This window comes from Equus caballus, chromosome 7 (genome assembly GCF_041296265.1).
Source record: "Equus caballus isolate H_3958 breed thoroughbred chromosome 7, TB-T2T, whole genome shotgun sequence".
In the NCBI taxonomy this organism is placed as follows: Eukaryota; Metazoa; Chordata; class Mammalia; order Perissodactyla; family Equidae; genus Equus; species Equus caballus.
The window spans coordinates 28,712,544-28,733,105 of NC_091690.1; the positions used below are offsets into that span (position 1 = coordinate 28,712,544).

The 20,562-nt window shown below is 51.4% G+C and overlaps 1 protein-coding gene across 14 annotated transcripts in view; it reads left to right on the forward strand.

Moving 5' to 3' along the window:
* The window catches only part of GRIK4 (glutamate ionotropic receptor kainate type subunit 4), a 413,900-nt gene that overhangs the window by 89,878 nt on the left and 303,460 nt on the right, over positions 1 to 20,562 (forward strand). Inside the window, exon 1 of one of the 14 annotated variants that reach the window (XM_070273804.1) lies at positions 8,349 to 8,536. The exons of 12 other annotated variants lie outside the window; for them this stretch is intronic. The gene's annotated coding sequence lies outside the window, so the exon portion shown is untranslated. Of the gene's footprint in view, positions 1 to 8,348; positions 8,537 to 20,562 lie in introns of those variants that run through there. One more of the 14 variants, XM_070273800.1, reaches the window with a different exon arrangement.

Sequence of the window (20,562 nt, forward strand, 5' to 3'; positions counted from 1 at the left end):
GCCTGCAGGGTGGCGGGTGATCCTGACAGCTCTCTGCAGCTAAGCCTTTCTCGCAGTCCATTTTCTTGTCTCTGATCAGCTGGCTGCTCGGAGGCCAGCAGGCCCTCCTGCTAAACAGGATCAGGGATCGGGCACTTGGAGCTGTCGGCGAGAAATATTGGAATCGTTGGAACAGATAATCACAGGACATTGTGAGCTCATTCAGTGCAAGGAAAGCTCATTGGCGCAGAAATCCCCTCCCAGATAATCAATGGGCGTTGCACCTAAGGGATTTCCTGTGGGGTGGACACAAAGGAGGCTTGCCCAGAGTCCTGGTAGTGGGACGAAGGCCTGGGCTGGAAGGAGGCCAGCAGGAGTGGTGGCCACGGTGTCCTAGGGACAAATGAGAGATGATGGGGAGTTTGAGTTACATGCCTTTGCCTCTGACTGGGAGTTCGAAGGCTGAGTTCTAGTCCCATCTCAGTCATGTACTAACTATGTAACTTTGGCCAAGTCTTTGTTCTTCTTTGGCCTCAGTTTCCTCAGTTTGGCCTCAGGCCTCAGTTTCCTCCTCTCTGAAGCAAGGGGCTTGATTGCATGATTTGAGTCAGTTCTGACACGCTGTCGTTCTGCCATCTCTAGAGGCTTCTCAGCTGGAGCCGCAGGACAAAGGGGCTTTGCAGTGATTCACGCGGGCATGGGGGATAGCTTGTGCTTGTCTTCATGTGTGTCTTTTATTTTTATTATTATTAACCCTAACAACAGATGTACAGCAACTAACATTCCTTGAGGATGCAGTACGTGTTAGCAAGTGGCAGGTGCATTGTTTTATCCAATCCTCACAACACCCCCATTTTACAGACAGGACAAGAGGCTTAGAGAGGGTGAGTGACTCAACCCAGGCCACACAGCCTGTAGGGGGCAGAACTGAGTCACTTATCTGGGCTGTTTGATTCTAAAGCCCATGCCCTCAGCCACTGGGCCAGAGTCTTTCAATCTCTTTTGACCATGATCCACAGCAAGAAATACATTTCGGAGCCCAACCCAGATTACCACAGTGCAATGTGGTAATGTATATCAAACAACGTGCGTAATGTATAGCAAACTGAAATGCTGTGTGCTATGTGCTCTGACAGTTTGTATTTTCATTGCTTTTGGCTTCCTCTTTCTGGGTATCATTACTGTACTAGTTTCCTGTGGCTGCCATAGCAAATGACCATGGACTGGGTGGCTTAGAAGAGCAGAAGTTGATTCTGTCACAGTTCTGGAGGCCGTAAGTCTGAGATCAAGGTATTCACAGAGCCTCGCTCCCTCCGAAGGCTCTAGGGGAGAATTTTTCCATGCCTCTTCCAGTTTCTGGTGGCTTCGGACCATCCTTGGCTGTGGCTGCATCACTCCAGGCTCTGCCTCCGTGGTCACCTTGCCTCCTCCTGTCCTCTGTGTGTCTATCTTATGGGGATACATGGGATTATGTCCAGGGCCCGCCTGGTAGTCCAGGATAAGTTCTGCCTCTCGAGATCTTTAACTTAATCATGTTTTGCCATGTTAGATAGTATTCAAAGATTCCAAGGACCTCTGTTTTAGGGGACCACCTTTTAACCCACTGCAATTGTGGACTCATAAAGTTTTACATTTTCAGTGTATTTCATTCAGTTATCCTCACTATTCTTTTTGAATCTCAAATTGTCCCATCGTTAGCTGGTGGGAGCCCCTTCAAGTCAGCCCCTTGCTCATTAGACATGGCCCCATTAGTCTAGGAGCAAGTCTCTGCCCTCTGGCACAAGGTGTCACAGGCTGACCTTGTATATTCCTTGCCCCTCACCTGGAATTCCTCCAAGGTGCCCTGATTTCTTTCAGTTGTGAATGGTATTTCGCTCTGGTATTGTCCACTCTATTCTATTTCATTAAGAAAAAAATACTGATTGCAGCTACCAAATTGATTTCAGGGGCCTACTTCTGGATTGCAACCCACAGTTTGAAAACCAGTGTGCTGGGCTCTTCTGCCTTCCTTCCCTTCCTCACAAATTTGGGGGCTACCTTGCTATCTGAATCTGAAGTACCCCAAAGGCACCACCAAGTCTCCATCCACTGGCTCTCTCATGGGCCCGGGAGGCTGCACTTCCCGGCCTCACCCTGCCCGGGTGTCCTGCCTCCGTTTTGGGCTTTGGCTTTCTCCTCCTCCTCCCCTGCCTTCTCCTTCTCTCCTCTCCTCTCCCTGCTCTGCCCCTGTATGTCACTGTCGGGCCTCCGCGTTGCCATTCTAAGAGGCTAATGTGAAAATTGCTAGCAGATGGCACAAACAATGTGGAAAAGAGCCTCTCTCTTCATTAGAGCAACACAAGATAGTGTCTTTAAATGATTAAATTGTTATCGCAATAATTATGGCGAAATACAAACATCTTCTCATTGTGCTGCTTTGGCCTCACATCAAGGGCTCCTGAGACCCCCTGCAGGTTCTCAGGACACAACACCAATGGAGAGCACAAGAGCTGGCTGCTCAGTCCTTTCCGTGGCCGTCAACCTGGGCACAGAAATATGAGACAGAACTTTGGGCAGTGTGGTTGCCTCTATTGCAGCCCCTCACCTGTGACCAGGTGCAAGGCCACGCCCCAGGCCAGGCTCTAGCAAACTTTGTCTCTGGTGGCCACCCCATCCCCATCAGTCTCCTCCTTGTCGCACAAGGAGGCTCTGCAGGTGCTCCTGGAGGGCTTGTCCTGCCCTCCTCTCTGTACCGGCCACCCCGGCTTCCAGAATTCCTTGTTCTCTCAGCACCCTCTCTGGAACCAGCTGACACAGAAAGAGGATAGCAAACTGGGTGAAGTTCTTCCTAGGACATCGTTTCAGACTGACAGACGCTGGATCTCTTCCCCTCCCGGAGTATGGCATTTCCAGAGTGCCTTGGGAATGCTCTCAGCTTAGTCCTTCCTGCTTATCCATTAGTGCAGACCCTCATTTCTTCCTTCCAGGACTGTGACACAGCCCCCACCTCACCTCCTGCCCCCCAGTCTGTCTCCTTACCTGCTGCCCTGGAAAGCTCGGAAAGCCACACTGAAATAAAGACAACTTTGTGTATCTGGTTATCTAAGGGTGAGGGCAGTGGTGGGGGTTGAAGACAGACCTAGAAAAGATGAAATGCACCCAGTATAAAAATGAAGGACTAGCAGTCATGAAACTGCATGTTAAACAAATATTTTAAATTAGATTTTAATTTCATAGTGGTCAGCCAAGGCAGTTGGGAAAGAGGGACATGTAGAGGAAAGGTAATCAAGAAGGGAATGGCAGAGGAGCAGCTGGCCGGAGAAGGAGAGACACAGAGCGGGGGAAAGAAGAGGCTGATGGAGAAAGGGCCCTGAGGTGCAGAAGCAGTGGGCAAATTATTAACAGACTCTGCGCTTCCTTTTAATGTAGGGATTCAGCGTGTCGCCTCTATTAACATTGGAAATGCTGATTATCAGCTCTTCGTCTGCTCTTTCTCTTTAGATCTCTCTGTCTCCTCTTTTAATAGGGACAGCTCCATCTGTCCGGGAGAGGAAACATTTTGGTCTGAGTTTCAGTGGACAGAAGTCCCATCTGGCTCGTGTGCTCTTATATTCTCATCCCCAGTTCCAGACAGAGTGCCAGGGAATGGGAGAAACTGTGTTTGTTGGGAGGGTAGGCCGATGTTTGGGGGAATCAGCATTTCCGGGTGGAAGCCATGTATTGGAGGCCCGATGCCCCAGTGAGTGGAGACAGTGGTGTATGGGGGCCTGGGGAGGTCAACGATGGCCACCCTCTGCCCCGCCCCAGGCTCTGATGGACACAGACTGCCCAATCCCTCTTCCGCTGAGCTTCCACCTCTGATTAAGGGCCCTGACACAATATTTGAAGAAATATAAAGAGCCAAGTTCATCTGCTGAGATAGAATTACATTAAGGAGAATGAAATTAAAGGCTTTTCATGGAAAGAGATCTCCAGGATAATTTGATGGAAGACTTTAATTATTTCAAAGTGCCCCCAAAAAAAGATGCTTTAGAAAAGAGTTCATTTGGGGAATCACATAAAAATATTATGTATTTGTATTTCTCTGAGTCTTTACAGCTGCTATTGATCAAGGGGGCTGCTGGCAGCCCATGAAAAGGGGACTTCAATTCCCTGCCCCCTGTCCTAGGTGCTAGTAACAGAGGAGACAAGACTCTGCCACCAGGGGAATGAAGAGCAGGGAATGGAAAATGGGTTTAATGGGTCGATTAGACACGAGGAAGAACTTGAACATTTTACCTGCTTTAATTGGCTTGGCACAGATACTTTCTTGGAAGGAAGTGGATGAGTTTCCTCTGCCATTGGAAGAGAGAGTGGCATCTTCTGTGTGTGGGGAGACAGGCTGCTCAAGAGGTTGAGCACAGGGTGGTGGTTCTCACATCCTTTATCCTATGGCTTCACCATCGTTCCACTGCCAGACCTACACTGCTTCCAGAGCACTCGGTTCTCAAGCTCGCCTTGATCCAGGCTTTTCTCAGGGAACAATAGGCCCCTAGAAACCCCCAGAATTCACTCAGTCCATCCCTCTGTCTGAACTCCCATTTGGATCAAATCTCAAGGACTCCAAGGCTGCTGTCCATTCACTTCTCTGGCCCCACATCGTCTAGAAACCCTTTTGCTGTACTTTCAGTCCATTCCTGCTTGTTCAGGGCTTATCAGCAGGATAGTAGAGTCACATAACCTTGTGGGGCAAAACAGACTAGAACGTTTGCCTTATGGTCTCCTGTGAAGAAGTGTCTGCCTGGTGTGGTTGACACAGAGCCAAGCCCCGCCGTGGTAAACACCGATGGTCAGCACACCAGTTCCTAATGTGCCAACTGACACCTGGAGGCTCAAGGGTCTCTTCCATTGCCCAAGGCCTTGGGTGCACCAGTCGGTGGCACCTGGGAGAAAGGGGCCAGGTGGATCTTGCCCATGTTGATCTTGTCTTGAGAGCTCCCAGGCCGGTACTAGGGGTCCATCTGGGTGTCCATCTAAGTCAGTCTTTATTTACTGTTGAATCCTCAGGGATAGCACCTAGTAGGTATTTCACTAATGTTTACTGGTAATTGGTTGATGAATGAACATTATGGAGCCCAAGTTAATCCAGTTCTTTGTTCATAAGAAATTACGACACTCACCATTTATTCACAAAACTGACTTTAGATGGGAGCCTTCATTCTCCTGGTGTTCCCCAAAGGAGAAGCCACGCAGTATGGTCCAGAGAGAGCACCAGATGGGGAGTTGTAAACCTGGCTTCTGGTCCTGGCCCTGCCTGGTGCTGGCTCTGTGGACATGGGCATTTCACCCGTCTCCGTGTGCCTTTCTGCAATGCGGCGGGCAAGGCTCTGCTAGTTCCTTCAGTTCTGGAGAAACTTTCCTTCTCTCGTCCCCTTCCCTTCTCAACCCTGTGCCTCCCAGAACACGCCAGGCTGGGAGATGGAATGAGGCCTGCAGGACCAGCTGCAGGAGCCTCCTCATGCCGTCCCCACCTCCTCCTGACAGGCCTGGTCCCTCCTTTAACAATCCTCTGCACACAGCTGCTGGCAGCTCCTGAACACCGAGTCACCTCCTGGGGAGAAAGGCCACCTGTCCGGAGGGGTGGGCACTGCTGGAGCAAAGATATCAGCACGGCTGTTGTCTGTTGCCTTGGCCATGGGGCCACGGGCAGCGGGGGCTTGTGGCTTGGGGGCACCTGCTGGAGCTGTGCATGAGGACCTGGCTCAGTCCTGGCTGGAGCAGCTGAGCCAGACAAACAGAGAGGGGCCCTCAAGAGCTGCCTCTGTCCGGCTGCACACTCCCCAATTCCAGCAGGAAATCATTCTTCAGGTCATAACATATTCCCGGCAGTATAAATGTTGAGGCACATTCCAAAAAAAAAAAAGAAACTCCAGAGCTCATATCTGGGTGCTGCCAACAATTGGCTGTGCCCCTTAATTCCTCTGAGCCTCAGTCTCCTTATCTGTAAAGTGGGCCTGAGAATGCTCATGATGGAAATGGGGAAAGGCAGAGTTTGTGAAAGGGCTTTGAAAAGCACACAGGACTCTATCAGCATGCAGCCTCGGGGGAGAGGAGGCAGCGAGTGACAGTGATGGGATGCTAAAGGACCACCGAGGGGGAGGGCACGCGCTACGGAGGGGGTGTCATGAAGATGGCTCAGATGTGGCGAGGCACTCAGAGGCTTGGCAGGCTGGGAGGTGGAGGCAGGTTGAGCGGGCTCTGTCCTCCTCACCAGCCCTTCGTCTGACATCCCTGGCCCAGGCTGTGGATTTGAGTGCTGCTTCTTCCCTGCTTGGAGGAGTCATTGATTTGCCCTAGAAGTCTGTCTTCAGCCTCATGGTGCCAAGAGACCCCAGCTACCCCCGACACCGCTCACTGCCTCTCAGCCGCCCTTGTGCTTGGTGGCAATAAGGAATCAGGCTCTTGACAGTCTATTTGGTGTTCCCTGGCCCTCTCAGACCACCACATGCCCTTTGGGTAGGAGGCCCCCTTGGAGGCTGTAGGTTCCCCAAAGCCAGGAACTGTGCTTTGCGAGGGTCCTCTCATAGCGCGAGACCCATGCAGACAGGGGCGGGTGAAGGCAAAAGGCCAGGATGACATAAAGCCATCAGTTGCATCCCCGGGGTTCTGCTCATTTCACAGAGGGATGGAGGAGGAGAGGGGAGGTCAGCTTCAAAAAGGCCTGAAGAAGGCCGTTCCCTGGGACCCAGGTGGGTCCTGATGCCTTGGCAATCTCGTCAGCTCTTGGGGTGGAAGACTTCCAGAGAGGGCGAGAAACCCATGCTCTTCTCTCTGTTTTTTTTCTGTACCATGAAAAATAAATGTGAAGTAAAGAGGGTTTCAGGGAAAGAGCCATCCTTCTTCCCTCCCTCCCTCTCTCCCCTCTTTTCTTAAATATTTATTGAGCAAGCCGTGTCTGTGTTATGCTGTGTGGGGACACTGCGTGTGAAGAACACATCTCCTGCCCTCTTAGGAGCTCACACTCTCTTCAGGAAGATGAATAACCACCAAACGAGGCAGTAAAAGCAGCCCTGCAGGCGCTGATGGGAGAGGCGTAGCCATTCCGACTTGGCTGAGCTAGGTGAAGCCTGGAGGAGTCAAGGAGGGCAACATGGAGGAGGTGGCCCAGAGCTGGGCCTTGGAGAAGAGGGAGGATTTGGAGAGTTGGGGCAGGCAAAGGGGAGCACGTGGTGAGAACAAAACTGGTACAGGGTACTGGTTGATGATCTGAGTTTGAATCCTGTCTATACCACTGAATGTCCGTGTAGTCTGGGTTGGACATGTCACCTGCCTATTTGAGCTTCATTTGAAAAATGGGGACAGTAGCAGTATCTACCTCATAGGGCGTCTGAGGATTAAATGAGATAAAATAAAAAGTAGGTAGGGCCAGCTTGCTCCAGAGCACACACACCTTCGCAAAATGGTAGCCCCTGTTTTTCCACTCCTGCTGATGCTGCTCTCTGACCTCTGCCTTCCAGCTGCTCCTCCTCTGTTGTCCTCATGCCCTCCACACCATGCCCTCCTGAATCTTCCCTCTGGGCCACGGGTGCACCTGGTTGTATGCTCAGGCCTATGGCCAGTCCCCTCTCCCAAGCAGAGGAGGCCAGGGTCCCTCAAGCGGGTGTGAAGTAAACCCAGCTTCCCACCTGCTCTGCTCCGATTGTCCTCCAAGGGAGAGTCCCCGCCAGGCCTCTGCTATTTGTATTGACAGCTTCAGCCACAGTTCCCTCCCTGCTGGGCGACTGGGGAGCTGGCCTTTTGCTTGGAGAGAGGGGATGCCATCCCCTCAGAGCAGAGTCCGCCCTTCCCCTGCGGGGCCTGACGTTTTGTCTGCACCAGGCCAGAGGCCTCCGTGCACATTGGGCCTGTCCTGGCTGTCCTAGTGTTAATCCAGTGGCATCGGGCCTGCAGTTGGACTGGCAAAGCTTCAGTGCAGAGTGCCCAGCTCCGAGAAAAGAGGCGCCTGGCGACTGTGCTGGTGGCAGGGCCACCGTGGGCCTGGAGCAGGGAGTACCCCTTCCCAGCTGGGGTCTGGGAGCCCCGCTGAGCTCATTCTGCAGCTGAAGTGCCTGGGAGGGTTTTCTCTCTCCCCGCAGAGTCATTCCTCCCCGCTGCTCCTTATGGCCCTCCGCCACCTCTCACCTGTCAGCCTCTGGGGGGAGCAGAAGGCCCTCCAGCCCAGGTGCAGGAGCTGAGCCCCTCAGGAGTCGACAGGTCAGGCCTCCAGTGGCTTGCTCTTTAGCACAGACAAAAGACTGCCTGACTGCTTTGTGGTGTCATTCTGAGAGTGTTTCTGAAACAAATCGAAACACGCTTGAAGAACAGTGAATCAGAATCTCTCCGGGTTGCGCGTGCTCCTGGCAGCCCGCTGGGAGGAGGCGGCAGTCCAGGCTTTGAAGCAACACTTCTGCTGGTGGTTCTGAGCTAGCAGCCGTCTCCAGCCTTCCCTGCACTGCCAGGAAAAAGTGACATCCGGCTTCTGACAAGCCGGCTCCTGACTCCTCTTCCAAGGGCATCGGGCGGGGCTCTGGGTGGCCGGGGCCGGTTGCAGGAGCTTCAGGTAAGGGACAAGCTCTCTTGGGAGGGAGGTTCTGTTACAGTCCATGTGTTCATATTGTTTTGAGCAAAAATGAGCTAATGATTTAAATAGCTTTGCCTGCTTTAAAATTAGTCCAGCTCTGTTTGTGCCACACCATTGGATGCTGAGGAAGGGCGGTATGGTATACTGGAAAGTCCACTGACCAGGGTTCGGGAGTCCTGGCTGTGGGATCGTGGGCAAGGGCCTTCTCTCGCTGGACCTGTTTCTTCATCTGTGAAATGAGACAGTGTGCCCAGGCAACCTCTGGGCTCTTGGAGAAACACTCTGGCTGAGCAGACAAGAGCGTGCATGGGCGATAGCATTGCATGGTCCTGGGTCTGGGTCCAGCTTTGTCATTGACATGCTGGTGACCTCTCTCAGCCTCAGTTCTCCTGTATGCAGAATGGGAATAATGACAGGCTCAGCCTCTCAGAGGTTTTGTGAGAAGTGATAGAGATGTACCTAAAGCGTGTGGTGCAATGTCCAGCTTGTAAACAGCACTCAGAACATGTCACCTATCATGTGAGCTGTCATTGTCATTATCATCGTCCTTCCAGTTCTGACAATGTTGGCGATGTGGCTGGTGGGGGTTCCAGCACACTTTGCAAACTTTAGTCTGCACATGAATCACTTGGAGACCTTGTCAAAAGTCGGATTCTGACTTGGTAGGAGTCTGAGGTAGGGCTGAGGCTCTGCATTTCTCACAAGCTCCCTGTGATGCCGCTGCATTGTCCACAGGCCACGGCCACGCTGTGAGTACCAGGCTGCAGTGGGACCCCTCGGGCATCTGTGCACAGCATGGGCGGATGTGCCATCCAGGGCCAGGCCTCCAAGTCAGATGGGAACCTCTTAGGGTTGAAGAAGAGATGTGACGAGCCTGGAAAGTTCAGCAGCCTCATCACCAGAGAGGACACAGAGGGCAGAGGCCTCTGGGGGCCATGAGGCCGAGAGAGATCTTCCTGGCTGAGGTCATGAAAGAGAGTTTGAAGATGATTCTTTCCTTGAACTCCTAATTTTCTAATAATTTAGGGCTGATTGTTATGGTTGCCTTATGAGTCTTGGGCTTGTCTCTCCAATTATGCTGAAAGCTCTTCGAGGACGAGAGTCTGGTCTCACATTCCTCTTTATCCCTGAGCTCCTAGGATGGAGCTGAGCTTGTTGGAGGCACGCAGAACACATCTGCCGAGAGTCCCAGCCTTGGAGGCTGGTGGGGTGTGGGGATGAGGATGCGGGCTTTCGAATCGGGTGGCCCCTGGTTGCAGCCCAGCATGCTCACGTTGTGCAGTGGGCAGGGGCATGCTCCATACCCTCCGCAGCCTTCCTCATCTGGAAAAATAGGAATGGCAGAACCCCCCTCAGAGATTTATCAGGAATAATTGAGATAAAGTATGTAAGGGACCCAGCTCATGGTGGGGCTTCAATACCCGATTGCTTCCCTCCTCCTCTCCTCATCTCCTTCCTTCGTCTTCCCCCCATCCTCAAGCTACAGCACGCCCTCTTGGAATCCTGGTGCCACTTAGAACTCCATGCTCATCTCCAAGGCCTTCACTATGCTGGCCAGTCCTACCTCCAGGTCAGCTGCATCCAGTCTGTGAAAAATAAAGGTCTAAAACTTGTCCTTCTTTTCTCCAGTCCTTCCCTCCGCCTTCTGCCTGCCCCATGTTTATCTTGCTGAAAACTCGGCTCTTTCAGGAATCGCACTCAAGTCACACCGCCCAGTGGGTCCTGGGGGTGAGGTGGGGAAGCACCACCTGAATTGGTGGTTCTTGACTCCCAGAGTGCCCTGTAGCCCCCTGCACTACCACCGGCAGCCCCCAGAGGCCTCTACGTGTTCACAGTGAGCAAACCTTTCTCCAAGGAGCCTGGGCAGGTTCATTCTGCGTGTGAGAAGGGGGCACTGGGGTGCACGTGCTTCTCTGCCACCTGGGTCGTGGGTGTTGGTGCTGCTGCCTTATTAATTGCTCATGTCTATAACCCACTTGGAGTTCACACATGGTTTCCTTCATTGTCACACATAACCTGTGAGGCAAGCCAGCTATACTGTCATCCTCATTTTACAGATATGGAGACTTAGAAGCCATCTGGCTCACCCAGGGACACAATCAGATGGTGGCACCTTCGTTATCTGGCTCTAAGTTCAATTCCCTTTTGCTTTGGGTGACAGCTGCCCACAGGGCCACCAGCACAATGGGGAGGATTGGAGTCAAGCAAGAGCATTGTCTATTCAGTGACAATGATTTCAGAGTCTTCTTGGCCTGGAGCTTCCTTTAAGATGAAATGCCTTGAGCAAGGTAATTATCATTATCGGCATATTTAAAGTGCTTAAATATTTGAAGCCATGTCAAGTTTTTACAGCTCTCTAAATCAGAGAGGCAGTTAGTCCCAGGCCAAGCCTCCTAGGAATCCCAGCCCTGCTTGATAAGGAGAGAGAACTGTTTCCTGTGATAAAGAGCATCCCCTGCAGACAGCGGTCCCTCTGTGTGGCATGGCCCCAGCTCCTTTCTATACACATGAGCATGTGTGTACGTGTGTGTATCTATCTTGAAATCCTTTGGCTTAGGAGTTTCCAGCACATTATGCTGTGTCTGAAGTTAGGCTGCTGCACCTGCCGATGATGCTGTTCAATTAGGGACCTGAGAAGCTTTTAATTTTTATTGTTTATTAATAAAGATAAATTCTAAGCATTAAAAGTGTACTGATTTAGCTTTTTCAGGAAAGAAGGAAATGAAAATGATATATTCCCTAGGTGAAAGGGGATGGGCTGTGTCAGCATTATTACCAGGCCCCTAAGTGGTGGGGGGCTGGCTTCTCTCTGCTGCCACTGTGGTGTATGCTGTGGGGATGGAACAGAAGCAAGAGGAGACTATGGCTGGGCATGGAGATTTTCTGACAGAAGGTCCCCGCTTGCTTAGAACGTCTACCTATAGGATGTGTAAAACGACCACTGCAAACCTCTTTCCTTATGAACTGAATATCTCTGAGCATGTGGAGGTTGGGAAGGGATGGCATAGTGGTTAGCTATGGAGACCGTGGAGACGGCCAAACCTAGGTTCAAATCCTGGTGCTTCCACTTAGAAGCTCTGTACCATTAGAACAGCAGCTGCATCTTTCTCAATGCTGTCTCTAAAATGGGGCTCTTTAGAACTGCCTTTCCATTTGTGTATGGATGGAGAGTGATAATGTATGTAAAGTCCTTGGCCTGGTGCCTGACATGTTGTAAGCCACCTAACAAATGGCGAGAGGTGGACTCTGGTGCCCTGTGTTTGATGGCACTCTCTCTTTGTCATTTTAAGGTTACTAGGATATTAGTCATCCAACATGACAAGTAACCATTTGCTGAGACCCCACTACGTGCCAGGGCCACGCCTGAGGTCCTGCAGCTCGTGGAAGGTGGGGCTGGGATTCAGATCAAGGCCCCTCCCCTCCACCATCTGCTGCTGCATCCTCGTTGCAGCAGAAGCAACCTGGAAAGGCCCCCATGTCCGTTGCAGAGTCCCCTCCTCCCCCAAGGGCCCTGCTGTTGTTAGCCCCCTGCAGGGCCTGTGTGCAGGGCCCTGCCCTGGCCTTTCTGGAAAGAGTCCTCCCAGACACAGGACTCTCCCGCCTGCCAGCCTGCCTTCCCCCAGAGGCACTTCAGAGAAAGTCTCTGTTCCCCTGGGACCCATTCAGGGTTGAGTCTGTCAGACAGGGGACCTCTTGCTATGTCTGGAAAACCCACTGATCTGGAGACAGCGGGTTGGGAAGTGAAAAGAGACAGGGAGCAGTGAGAGGTTCATCTCTGAGCTCTCACAAGGCCCTTGCAGGCAGAGGGTGACTCCCTACTGCCCGGCGTTTCTCTCTCCCTCCTCCCTACCAGTCTCCCTGCCCAGCTCATGGAGCCACTGAGCGCCCGACCAGCCTGCTTGCTGGAGCAGTGGCTGGACTGAGCGGCCTTTCATCTCCTGCTCCCTGGGGAAGCAAGATGCCTTGCCCGCCCTGTGCTCTGTTGAGCTTCTCAGCCTTGACAGCCAGAGAGCAAAGCCCGGGGAGAAAATGGACCAGTGAGACCAGGGGACTGGAGCAGCCAAGGGTTGTTTCCTGTCCTCTTATCCCCTTTCAGGACTGAGAAGATGGGAAGGCAGCAGGGGGTGGCCAGATGTGGCCAGGTGTCCCTGCGGGAGCCTCATGTCATGATCCCCACAAGGGGTCTGGTTCCTGCTCTGCCCGCTGCGAAGTCTTCTCAGAGATAATCTGGCTGTGGGCTTACAAACCTAGCAATTCCCCACCTCCTCAGAAGGGGGAGATATTTGGATAATTCTTGGAACACGACAGAGCTGCTCAAAGTCCCCTAAATCAGCAATGTAAATTGAGAGCATAGGTCAAAGTCTGTGTGTTCTTTGGCAGTGTACAATTGCAGATTCCCTGGCAAGCCTTGCACGGGCACGCCTGCATCACCCATCAGCTCCCCTCTGCCCGGAGTGTTTGTACAGTTCTGTCATTCCCTCTCTGCTTACCTTGGGTCTGACCCCAAGGCCCCCACTCTTGGGGCCCATTGCTCATTCTCTAGCAGGAAGCAAGAAGCTCAGCATGTCACACAGCCTTCGGGTTACATGGTGGCATAGGGCGCACTGAAGGGTGTTGGGGCCGTGCCCGCCACCCTACCACTTATCTCTCTTGCCGCCTGTTGGTAGTTACTGTTTGGAGTTAAAGCAATTCCACTTTATTAAAAAGGAAGTAATACTATTGAACTTCTATCAGTCATGGACAATTTAGTGTAAATTAATTAATTTGATGCTTTCCTGTGTGACCACAGAGTGAGAGGGGTATGATGAAGGTGGGAAATGTCATAAGGTCACTGATATAATAGAGAGAGCGCGAAGGAGGGGAGCCAAGGGCATTGAAGACAAGGAGGACCCCTGCTCTGCCAGGTTATTTCTTACTTGTCTTAAAAAATTTTTAACATAAACTTTTTCACGGAAGTCTATCAAACATACCAAAAAACGTGCAAATCATCAGTGTACAGCTTTGAATTTTTGCAAAGTGAAACACCCTTATATCCAGCACCCGGATTGAGAAACAGCACCCAATTGTCCCTCTCACACCCCCAGCCAGCCACTATGACCCCCCCTCCCCCCCGTATCCGCTGTCCTGACTCCCAATGCCATAGATAAGTTCTGCCTCTTCCTGAACCGTGTGGACATGGAATGGTACAGTATGCATCTTTTGTGTCTGCCTTTCTTTTGTGCAGTATCTGCTTGTGGGATTCCTCCAGGTTGTTAAGTCAGTTCATTTTCATTGCCATATGCCATTGTATGAATGGATTTCATATCACAATGTATCAATTCTATGGGTGAGGGACATTGGAATGTCTAGTTTTTTACCCTCATGAATAGTGATGCCTTGAATATTCTTGGACACGTCTTTCTTATTTCTCTTTTATGTGTCAGGTTAGATGGGGTTCTCCTGGAAACCCGCCTCTGACCTCCATTCCCAGGGGGGTGTGGCTGCCCCTCTTTTGGCTCCCCAGGACACTCGGCAGCACTCTGTGAGGGCGGGAATGTGAAACAGAGATATTTTCAGCTCCTAGACCAGTGTCTAGCACTGAGTAGATGCTCAAAAGCGTTGGCTGAGTGAATGAATGAGCAAGTCTTACCTACACCATAGTTTTGTCCAGGGCTGGTCTCCACACCTAAGGAAAGCAGCTTGGGGAGGCTGTGTTGGGGAGCCTTGGGGATAACTAGGATCCCTCCCTAGAGAGAGTGTTGCTCTCTGGGCTCCGTGGGTCCTGGGTGTCCCTGAGAATGGGGCTGGAGTCCAGAACCATGGTCAGAGGAGGCTGGTGGGCAGGTGTCTGGGAGTTTGACAGAATGTCCCCCAGAGCCCAAGGTGATGCAAATTGAGCTTCTGCCCACTTTGTGTCTCTGAGGACCTTGATGCCGTGGGTCTCCCCAGACATAGGCATTTGCTAGCCAGCTGGGATATAGGAGTCATGAGGAACAGAAGAGAAAGAGAAGATGCAAGAAGGAAGGGAAGAGAAAGAGAGGAGGTGAGAGGGAGGGCAGACCCATGAATAAATCTTTTTCCTCTCCCTTCCAGAAGCTAGCCACGGGAGAAAGCCAGACAGGCAGGGAACCGTGCTCTCAGGGGAAGTGAGTGTCCTCGTGTCTGGGCTGTGTTGTTTTCACTAGCAAGCGACAAAGTGGAAGCAGGAACATGAGCCTGTTGGAACGCAATGTCAGGGTGCCCTGGCGGGATGGGAATTTTTGCCCCCGGTGCTCTCGGCAAATCCCTTTCTTAGGCAGAGTGAGTAGCTTTCCAGCCTCTCCAGCTGAGCAGTGTTGATTGAGCAGGCTATTCTGTATTCATACACCTTTTGCTGAGCCGCATAACAAATGTGCTGTAAATTTCAGTGCTTTAGAGAAAGCCTGATACATAAAACAGGACTACCTCCCATAATATAACGGAGGCTGATCAGATTCCCCATACATCAAAGCTGTTTGGGGTGCAATTGCTGTGTTTCCGAAGTAAACATTACTTCTTAAAGAAGATCCACCCCAGAATAATTATTTCTTGGAGTGATCTGAGGTGGAAGGTGGTTTAGTCTATTCATGTGGCTCAGCCCAGGTTTTTTCCTAGTGAATGTGCCAGGGTGCTTAAAGTCCACAGTGCAGGATGCTCCTTCTTTCTCCTGAGCCCCTTTGCCTACAGAACTGTGTCTCCCCTACTCCCAATTATCTTGTTCCTAGGGTGGCCTGTCTTATGCATGCATTTTTATTAATTTAACAATTAGGTAGTACTTACTAAGTGCCAGACGCTCCTCTAGGCTCTTTAACAAATACTAACTCATTTAAAGCTCACAACTCTATGAAGAGGCATTTATTTTTAAGCCTATTTTCCACATGAGGGAAACAAGGCACAGAGAAGTTAAGGAACCTGTATGAGATTACACAGCTAGTTGGTGCAGCTGGAATTTGACCCCAGTGTCCATGTTCTTCATCGCCCTGCTCTGCTGCCTCTCAATTGTTGTCTTCCAAAGTGGCGTGATAGGCAGGGAGCTGTCTTCTTCAGGAATTAGAAGTAGCTTTCGTGCCTTTATTAACATCATCCCTATCTGAGGTGGCTCCTTGACCTTAGAAGAGCAAAGAGTCAGCCCCTGGGAAGGAAGTCACGGTCTATGACGCACACCCGCCCAAAGGTTTGGCAGAACCCGGAGCACCAAGGACAGAGGTGGAAAGGTGCACCTGGAGCTCAGGCCCGACCCATCTGAGCTCTGCTGGGAGCACTCCAAGGGCCTGCTGTTCATCCTCTTCATCTTGCTAGACATGCACCCCATGGGTGCTCATGGCACCTCTGGCTCACCATCCCTTTCTCCTGCTTTTTCCTTCCTCTGTTCTCCCTGGCGGTGGGGTCACCCCCGCCCCAGTCTCTTCTCTGGTGATCTCTGTGTCAGTAAGTGGCACCACTCTCCACACAGGTGCTCATCGAGAAGCCTGGAAGTCATCTGTATTTCCCATTTCTTCATGACCCACATCTATCCCCAGATCCTGTCAACTCTCCCTCCCAAAAGGTCTCAAGCGCAACCCAACCTCTCCCTTCACTTCCTTTGCCTGGTTCAAGTCACCCTGCCGCTCGCTAGGACTTCTTCAGTGCCTGTCCAACTCGTCCCCCAGACTCTAGACTTAACCCCTCTAAACTGGCTTTCAAATTGCAGTCAGGGTGATCTTTCCATACGTAATTCTGATTACATCCCCCTTCCCTTAAAGCCGTTCAATGGCTCACATTACCGTTAGAATAAAATTCAGACTTCTTAACATGGCCGCCAAAGCCTTGGATGGGGGGTTCTGCCTCCCTCAGGCACCATCTCTCACTGCTGTCAGATCCCCAAAGATCCCTGTGTCCTCTTCCCTTCTGGCCATGCAGGTGCTTTCTTCCCTTGACCCCTCCGCTTGCCTCTGCCCGATTCCAACTCGTTGTTTAGATTTTAATTTAAATGTTCTTTCTGCTAAGTTGTCCTCCCTGACCCAGAGCCTGGCTTGGGTACTCCTTCCCAGTGTTCCCATGGCAACCAGGAAACACTTCCTGTATAATAACACCGTGCACTTTATATTCGAATTTGATGGCTGACCAGTGTGTTTCTCTGTTTGCATGGTCTCTTGTGTCCCCACTGTTTTGTACAGACCTGGTTTGTGGAAGACAGTAATAAAAAACAATGTTAATGAGCGGGTGTTACCATGAAACGAGTGTTGATCCAGTGGTCGGGAGACTCCAGTTTTAGACTCTGCTCTGGCACAAACTCTTGAGCTCGGTTAAGTCAGTTTCCCTCCCTGAGCCTCATTTTCATATATGTTGGGTGAGGGGCCTGTGCTAGGTGGTCTCCAAGGTCCCTTGCAGCTCTGAGATTCTGGGATCCGTCTTAGGCACCAAGGGTTTGCTCTCCTGGCTGTCTTGACTGTCCAGGTTGTGAGGACCCACCCTCGCCCTGCTCCTTTTCGGCCCTCCTGTGCCTTCAAGATGTGCTGCTGTGCAGCAGAGCTTGGCTTCCTGCCCTCAGGTGGGCTCAGATGCGGCCAGCAGTGGCCTTCGGTTCTCCTTGTTTCTGGGACAAGGATGCCTTGAAATTCTCTGATGTCCTTCTTCCCACCTCATCGTGTTTGCTGTCAGGACGTTGCAAATAGGAAGCTTCTGAGGCCGCCTCTGTCTCTGGATTGTCACAGTAATCAATAGGAAGGTGTCGGATCTACATGCTCCCGAGGCCGCCCTTCCCCAACAGAAATGGGAAACTCCTGGTGGCCACAGCCCCCTCCCCAGAGTGCCCACAGCCTGAGTCAGCGCTGTGAGTGTTTCATCTCAATGCCCGTTTATTGTTTGCATGTTTCTCATAGTCATTCAGCACTTTTATTGAGCACCCACTGTATGGCAGGTGTTGTTCTAGGTGCTTTGGACACATGAAGAACAAAACAGATGAAATCTCTGTTCGCGGGGAGCTTACGCTTAGCAAGTGTGTGTAGGGGAAGCCCATATAAATAAGTAAATGATGTAATAAGCTAGGAGGTGACAGGTGCCGTGGAAGGAAAGGAAGGAAAGCAGGGTAAGGAGGATAAAGGCCTCCTGAGGCTTCGAGACTTGAGTCAAGGCCTGGAAGAAGGGCAGGGCGTGCGCCGGCTCTTCTGCGGGAAGAGTGTTCGAGGCAAAGGGCAGAGCCTGTGCACAGGCCCCAGGGTGGTGCTCGAGGAACCAGGAGGACCCGGTGTTACCTGTCAGAGCCTGGTGCCTAGGAAGCCCGCCACCGGTATTCGTTAAAGGTTAGAGCACAGGATGCTGGGCCTGCAGCCAAATGGCCTGCAATTTATCAGAGCGGTGCCATTTATTAAATCTACGCTGGTCCCCTGGGAGAAGCTGGCGGGTCTGAGTCAGACAAAACTATTTGCATCCTGGCCCATCGCTGATTAGCTTTGTGATCCTTGGCAAATCACTTTGCAGGATGGCTCCGACTCGGGCCTCAGAGGGTTGTTGGGGGGCTTGATGAAGTAACCGTATGGAAGCGGCTGACTCACCTGCACAGACGTGGTACAGAGTGGGTCCCAGTAATGTTCGTTCCCAGCATACCTCTCCCCTGGTCTTTGGGCAAGACATTTATGTCCTCTGAGCCTCAGTTTCCTCTTCCAGAAAACAGAGTATGGTCATTCCTGTGCCACCTTCTGCCTAGACTTTAATAACTATCAAGTCAAACAATGTAGATAATAATTGGGTCTGGCCTGGTGGCTTAGTGGTTAAGTTTGTGCGCTCCACTTCGGTGGCCTGGGGTTCACGGGTTCGGATCCTGGGCGCAGACCTATGCACCACTCATCACGCCATGCTGTGGCAGCATCCCACATGTGAAATGGAGGAAGATTGCCACAGATGTTAGCTCAGTGACAATCTTCCTCAAGCAAAAAGAGGAAGATTGGCAACAGATGTCAGCTCAGGGCCAATCTTTCTCACACACACACACACAAAACAACAGTGTAGATAATGGTGCTTTAAATATAGAGGACAAGTTTCCAGGGGTAGGGGCTCCATGTGTATGTGTGTGCACACAAATGTGTGTGTGCATTTGTGTACCTGATTGTGTGTGTGTACAGTTCTGCAGGACACAGGTAGGTTTTTTTTATTATTCATAAATGCTTCAAGGACAAGGACACTGTATTTTTGTACAAGACCTTATGCCTCCCATACGTTAGGTGCTCAGTAAATCCTTGTTGAATGAATGAAATAGTGCTGATGAAAATGCTCTCTGCTGGATTAAATGTGCGGATCAGAATCAGTCGAACTGTTTGCTTCCAGGTAGCAGGAAGGTGGTGCCATTGTGAATTATGTTGAGAATATATTTATTGAGGACTTATCTATGTGCCAGGCACTGAACTAAGCACTTTCTATGCATTTCTCAGTTAAAACTGCCAGCAGCCCTATCAGCCCTAAAATAGTACCTATCGCTCCTTTATGGATGAGGCAACTGAGGCGCAGAGGTTAATGTCTTAATCACAGCGAGTCAATGAGGGAGCTGGGATTAGAACTCAGCCAGTGTGCTCCTGCTCCTCTGATGGCCTCCTGAAATGCCGCTGCCCCTTTTCATGGTCTTATCTTCAGGACGAGGAAGAGGAAGGCTGTTCTTGCAGCCTGGCTGGGAGGAAAGTCCCGGCTGTGAAGTCCCTTCTCAGGTCATCAGCAAACCTTTCCAGTAGAATGGGAGAGGATGAAGGGGTTCCCTTTTCTTGCCTGCAGTAGACAACGAAGATGGCCAAAGGCATGATTGCTTTCTTCTCAGTACCCGAGTTTGTCCCTTTGCTTTTGGTCTCAGAGAGTGTTAAGAACTTAGTGGAGATGTGAGAGCCCTGGGCCTCATGTTTCCCTTTTGGATGCCTAAAATGTGTATGTGTATGTATAGTGTGGTATATAGTATATGTCTGTATGTGGGGTGTGTGTGTGTGTGTGTGCGTGTGTGCATCTCCATCCTCCAAGACCAGCATAAGGATCTGTTTCTGCAAAGCCTCCCCTGACTGTGCCTGGCAGCACCAAGGGCTCCCTGCCTAGTGCCAGCCCTGCCTTGGGCCTTGGCTGTGTGACTCCACTTGCCAGCCTGTGCCTGGGACTGACATCTGTGCTTCCTGTCTCCCCTCGAAAGAACGTCTTGTGTCATATTAGCTTTCTTTCCACTTGCAACGGATGCCTAATGAATGCATACTGAGTGTATGGATGAACAAATGGATGGTCTTCATGTCACCACTGTCTACACCAGCCTCATGAGCCCATCATCTACCCCTGATTGCTCCTGTCAGGGGGTTAACATCAAGGAGGCTGCCTTCCAGTGAGGTGGGACACCTGGCCAGGGCCCACAGCGACGCTGGACACTCTCGGCTCCCAAGTTCACATGAGAACACAGGCTGCGTGGAGCCCACCCGGATGTTCTCCCTTCCTCTCAGATCTGTGGAGGCACTGGGCTGGGCGGCCAGCTGTGGTTGTCTGGAAGAGCCTTCTTCTGTGGTTCTGCAGCATTCCTCGTCTGGCGCCTGCATTCCTATCTCCTTGCCTGCTGGCTTCTCCTTGGGTCTGTGCGGTGCGGGAAGGAAAGTGTGGGGAAGTTGCTCTTCCCTTGTTTAATATGTTCCGTGCCTGCTGTGTCCCCCTGTGCTCAAGTTCCGGGCAATTACCCTCCTGCCGGGTTTTGTTGCTGAGCACAGCAGGTGGGCCTTGTTTGCAATTCACTTGCACCATTAACGCTGGGTTAGCACCGTAAGGGTGACTGATCCACACAGTGCCCCCCAGCTCCAGATGCCACTGGATAGCAGGATGTTAGGTTGGCTTTGGGGGCCAATGCATTTCAAAGCTCATCCTGATCTGCTTTCTCTACTTGAAAGCAATGAGAAGCTTAATCTCTTGGCAGTCACAGAGTACTCACAATCACCCACACTAATGGGAAGTCTGTACCCAAATACCAATCCCCCCAAACCATGGTGATTTGGCTCTGGACAATAATAGCAGTAATCACAGTA